The sequence below is a fragment of the Lissotriton helveticus genome, chromosome 3_2 (assembly GCF_964261635.1).
Source record: "Lissotriton helveticus chromosome 3_2, aLisHel1.1, whole genome shotgun sequence".
In the NCBI taxonomy this organism is placed as follows: domain Eukaryota; kingdom Metazoa; phylum Chordata; class Amphibia; order Caudata; family Salamandridae; genus Lissotriton; species Lissotriton helveticus.
Window position 1 is genome coordinate 75,212,369 of NC_136062.1, and position 6,201 is coordinate 75,218,569.

Genomic DNA, 6,201 nt, shown 5'->3' on the forward strand with positions numbered 1-6,201 from the left:
TTGCAGCACGCTTCACTGGGCTATTTAGTCCACGAACATTAAGGCTCACCTCTCTCAGAACTCTAGCCATCTCACAGCAGACAGGAAAAGAGGGCTAATACGCATGCGGCATCTAGGCCAATAATGCACATCAAAGGCAATACAGGCCGTCGGTAACTATCTTCATTACCTCCAAACTGTGGGCTCACCGCTGCCAGATCCCTAACCATCTCATATGAGGAAGAGGAACATAGCTAACACCCAATGCTACACTGATGCCAACCGAACACCACCGAGGGGAGACAAGCTGTCGACGTCCTCCCCCATCAACTTTGGGATTCAAGGCGGAACCCCTTCTATCACTACCCAGTTCTCCCTTAGCTGATGGGGAGCCCCTCCCAACCATCCCCCCCAAACCCCCCACCCACCATCGCTCCCTTCCTCAAAACAAGGAAAACCCCAGAGTCCCACAACACAGCAACACGAGATAAAGGAACAAACTATAGTCCATTAAACAGGCCCCAAAGGCAAGGGGACATGGCGCCCACCAACCCTGTACCCAACTCCTGATACAGGACATTTCCCCCAACAAGGACACATTCATGTAACTCAGCTGTTCCTCGTTCGGTCTCCTCCGGCGCCAGCTACAGTCCCCGAAAGGGCCCTGGAAAAGGTTGAAGCCTCAGGCGTCTCCGGGAGCGTCCGTCACCAATGCTACAGAGGCCACCTCCTCTTCTCTCTCTCTCAAGCTCAACGACAGGTCTGGTTTCAGCGCTGGTGCCTGCCTGCCGACCCTCTGCCACTCTGTGGAACGCCGCCGTCGTCTGCTGGGTGAGCTGCTGGTTTCAGTCGGGGTAGCGGGCCTCTCCAAGCCCAGAATGTTAAGGGCCGCTTCCAGCGATCGGACCTGGACCAATTTGGACTTCCATTTGAAGATAAGCCTGAGTGGGTGTCCCCACGAGTAGGGGACCCCCTGCTCCCTCAGATAGGTAGTGACAGGCCTGAAGTCCCTCCGTTTGATCAAAGTGGAGGCCGCCAAATCCTGAAACAGCATAGGGCGATGATCCCGGAATTGGAGGGGGACGAGGTCGCGTGCCTTTCTCAGGATCTTTTCTTCAAGTTGAAAGTCATGCACGCATACTAGAATGTCGGGAGGGGGGCCTTGGGCCCTCGCAGCAGGCCCACTCGGTGCACGTGGTCCATTTTAATCTCCTGCAGGTCCTCCTCATTCAGGATGTGCCTAAAGAGAGCGTCCACATACTCCCGTCGGTCCGTACCTTCGCCTTTCCATGGGACCACCCTGATCCGAATGTTGTTGCTCCGAGATCTGCTCTCCAGATGCTCGGTGTGGGCCTGTAGGTCCAGGTTTTGCTCCGTGAGGCGGATTATATCCTGTTGCAGTCGATGAACATCCTCCGCCGTCCCCAGATTGTGTTCCTCCAAAGTTGCGACTCGCTCCCCCACACCATCTATATCCCGCCGCAGTTCTCTCATGTCCGACGCAAGCTGGGAGCGTAGTTCTGTAATATCCTCTTTAATGGCCGTAAACAACTCCAGCATAAAAGCCTTGGTCGCTGGGGCATCATTGTCATCTTGTCTCGGGGATTTACCTGCGACCGGCGAGGCTGACTGCAGGGGGGCCTTCTGGCCACTGTCCTTCGCCGGTTTATCTTTCTTGAGTCTGGCAGCCGCCATTTTGTCACTTTAGTTCGCCCCCAAGCAGGGCAGCGATGGACCTGTTTCCCCCTAGTAACTCGCCGCCGCTGAGGTAGTCTGGCGCTGCCACAGAGCTCGAACCCGGCAGGTTGCACTGTTCACCTTCCCACCACTGTTTTCGGCACAGGAGGTAATATATGTGTAAGGGCCGGGCTGTAGCTTACACACGTGGAATCCGGCTTCAACTGCGAGTCCCTCAGATCAATTAAGGCTCTCCAGCAATTACAGGACTAAAGCACCGCAACACAATCCCCACTAGCCGGGCTCAGCAGATAAAGACCAGTGCTTCTGCACTGCGACGCTGCCCGCTGAAATGCGGGCCGAGGGAGGGCCGTTCAACAACTCGTAGGGGGGGAGCAAGCCGCACCGAGGCCGGCCACATGCCTCCCGCCGAGCTGCGGGCCGATGGAAGGCCATAGTACACCTTTAATTAAAGGAGGGTGGGCGCAAAGGGACGCGCTCCCCAATCAGCTCCACTCGCTGCTCCAGTGTCCTCCTCCACCTAGCCCGGCTTCTGCGTTACGAAGCTACCCGCCGATATGCGGGCTGAAGGAGGGTCCTTCAACAACTCGTGGAGGAGGGGAGAAGCCAGTCTCACCAAAGCTGGCAACGCGCTTTCCGCCGAAACGCGGGTCGAATGTGGGCCTAAGCACAACTCGTCGAGGAGGGAGGGGGCAGCAAAGAAACGCACTCCCCCAATCAACCCCCGCTCACTGACCCAATGTCCGCCCCCACTTGACTCTGGAGGAAAGTTGCTCAGCCACTCAAGGCCTCAGGGGCTCCCACACCCGTCGCCGGGCCGCACAGTCCGCCGAATCGCAGACCGAAGCGCTGTATCCCCCCGAGGGTCGCCTCACTCCTCTCACCTCTATTGCCGCCGTCTGCTTCGCAGCACCGCGTGGGAGCACTCACCCGCAGTGCGGGCATCTCAACCTCCGCGGCCGCACCAGTCACCAGCTCACCGCTCTCACCGCTCCAGCCTTGCAGCCCCGTCCACCATCGCTACACCCGTACCAGGTTCACCTCAGGCTGCGATCTCCACCGGGCTGGCCCGCACTTGGCGCCGGGCGGCTACGAGTGTGTCTTTCGCCTCTACCCCCGGCTGTCAGGGAGAGGCCTGCTGTTCCCGGCCTGCCTCGTGGTCTGCTTGGGCCCGGGTTGGGAAGGCCGCACTGGGCTGCAGCGCCCTCGAGCCCCGGCATCCAGAAAGAAGCCCCTCCGCTGCTGCAATTCCGGCAGGGAGCACCTCCGCTCACCCCCACTTGTTCGGATGGGCGCTTTCAGGGGAGATATACAAAGCTGAGAGTATGCAGGCGCCGGAGGGACCGTAAAACACGTCCTACTCCGCCGCCATCTTGGCCACGCCCCCTATAAGCATTTTTATAACATAACATAACAAGAGGATTTTAAATTATAATTTCTCATATACAAAACATGACTTTCCCACCTGTTAAACTTCAAAGTACATGAGCAGCTTATAATTAAAATGCATCCTGCCATATGGGCTGTTTAGGGTCTATTTTATGGGTCACACATGTATTAAAAAATGAGTTTTATACTAAGAAAAAGAGTTATTTTGGCAAGTTGAATTGGCTGTAGCAGACCTCAGACATGTTTTACATGGCTACTTAAGTGGGTGGCATAATACGTGCTACAGGCCCACCAGCAGCGTTTACAGGCCCTAGGTATGTGGTGTACCAATTTACTGGGAACTTTTAAGTACATTAAATATGCCAATCAGGTGTAAGCCAATTTTACCATGTTTTAGGGACTGAGTACAAGCACTTTAGCACTGGTAAGCAGTGGTACAGTGTACAGAGTCCTAAAGCCAACAAAAAAGAATTCAGCAAAATAGGAGTGGTTAAGGTAGAAAGTTCATGGTTTTGTTACTTGGACTTTTTATGCATGGGCACTTTTCTGGTCACATTTTTCAGTACTATAATATATGCTAGCCACCTTGTAGGCGATTACCAATGCCAAAATTTGATTGAGATACTCGAAAGATTGTATAGAAGATCAAGGGGCAGTACGTCTTCAGCAAAATTACAGGTCTGTTCTTAAAAAAGCACTTTAATCGCGCTGTCACTTTGACTCTCAACTGTTTACAAACCATGCTCTTAGCTCAGTGGTATGTAATTTCTTTTTGGGGAGAAGGACATATTGTTTATTCATGCTAAGCAATTTACTCGCACTGTCACTTTATATTTATATGACTTATAAATCAAGCACCTTGTTGAGTCATTCCTCATTAAGGCACCAGATAAAGATATTTAAGTGCCAAGAGTTTGTGCGCCTTAAGGGAACCTCAAAGATGTTTACACTAATTATTCATTCTAACTGCATTGTTACTTTATTTGTAAATTGTTTCTTAATCATGTTTTTAACTCAGCCTTGTGCAAACAAAAAAGAATTCTAGGAAAATCACACTATTGTTCAACACTATTGAGCACTTTACTCATATTGTGACTTTATATTTATGAATGAATACGCACTTGTATTGCACATGGCTACCCGAGGGCATCCCAGCGCATCCTGGAACACCAATCATCCATCACTGATCAAGCAAAAAGAAGAGTCTTCAACTGCTTCGTGAATCTAAGATGGTCAGACTCAAGCCGAATGGAATCAGGAAGCTGATTCCAAAGTTTGGCCGCGTTATATCCGAACCATTGGGGATTATCTCTTCAAATGGGGCAAGGGAACATACTAGGTGTATTTTAGGCCGAATTCTTTTATTCACCAGTAATGGCACTTAACCATCAGGTAGTTAGAGACGGGGTTAGAATTCTCTCTTTTAATGCTAACGGTCTGAATAATAAAATTAAAGCGCGGGATGTAGAAGAATGGCTATAAGGCAACTCCCCATATATTGTCCTCCTGCAGGAGACCCACTGTTTAGCTGGTAGGAAACTTCCATTCAATGTTTCAGCAGTGGGCAGGCAGTAGCTATCTTTCTTCAACAGCCATAGTGCAAAGAGGGGTAGCAATATGTTTCAGAAAACTCTTCCATTACAGGTCACATACTCTCAGATAGATAAAGACGGTAGGTGGAGACTAGTTAATGGCATAATTATCAACACTAAAATGACTATAGCGACAATCTATGCCCCAATAGAGGATCTTTATCAAGCATTACTCCTAATACCTGGCCCGATTATTCTAGGTGGGGATTTTAATTACATGGATAGGAGCAGCATTATAGGAATTCATGACAAATTTAAATTTGATAGATTGCTGGCGGTCAAGATATCCAGAGAAAAAAAGAGTTTTCATGCTATTCAGCAAAATATAACTCGGCTGCTAGACTGGATTATTTCTTAATCTCTAGGGAACTATCACAGGCAATTGTGCATATATACAAAATAGTTTTTCAGACCATGCTTTGCTAAAACTAAAATTAGCTGGTATTGGCAGAAATATAAACACCACAAAATGGACATTCAATAGAATTCTGTTGGAGGACGAACACTGGTGCAAGAAAATCCATGGGAGATGGAGGGTGTAGGAAGGTAGATCCCTGACTATGGTTGCCCCCAACTTTTTGCCTGGTGTTTTGCTGGTTTTCTGACTTAGTTGACCTGGGACCCTGCTATTCAGGGCCCCAGGCCTACTGCTCTCTCTGTAAAATGGATTCCATGTACCTTAGGTACATATCTAATTGGATACTGAGTCACCTTATCAGTCCCTGTACAGTGTACCTTAGGTACCCAGGGCATAGGTGTACCCAGGGCCTACCAGGGGCTGCCGCATGTATTATGCCACCCCTGGCTGGCCATCCAAATCTGACACAACTGGCTGCACGACAGCTGGGGCAAGGTGGTGTAATCACCCTTTGCTTTAGATATAGTATTCCTATATCTAACCCTAAAATGGACACATATATTCCCATCAGTCACTCCTATGGCAGGCCTTGACAATCCTGAAGGCAGAGTGCTTGGAATCGTGTGAGATGGTGCTCTGGCATGAGCTGAGCCTGTCTCCGGCTTTCGGGATCTATCCCTTAGCCGTTTCCATGATATCGCATACCATATACTCTTAAGTGCATTATAATCCTCGCGGTTATATGCCAACTCTGGTATCGCTTTATCAAAACATGTCGAGTAAGGTGTCATACGAATTGGAATACTAACCCCTCGCCAATTATGGCGACGGGGTTAGCATTCCACCCTTCTAGAGGGACACGACATGTATGTAACCTGTAACCCCGGTTAAAGTCAGACAGCGCCTTAGCTCCACAAAATGGATGCTGCCACCGAGACACAAGTCTGCCCTCCTGCTGCTGGGAGTCCTCCCAGCCCAGGAGGCAAGGACAAAGGGTTTCCTGCCAGGGGCGGTGCCAGCACCGTCCCAGACAGGATTTTGTGTATCCTAGGTAGGCAGGGCTTTAGAGGAAGGTGACTGCAAGTGGCACCCCGGTGCTCACTGTGCATAGGCCGGCTGAAACCAGTTCCAGGGGCACTCCAGCCCCTGGCCTGGGGAAAGCCCGCCAAAGGAGAGGGGTGTAAC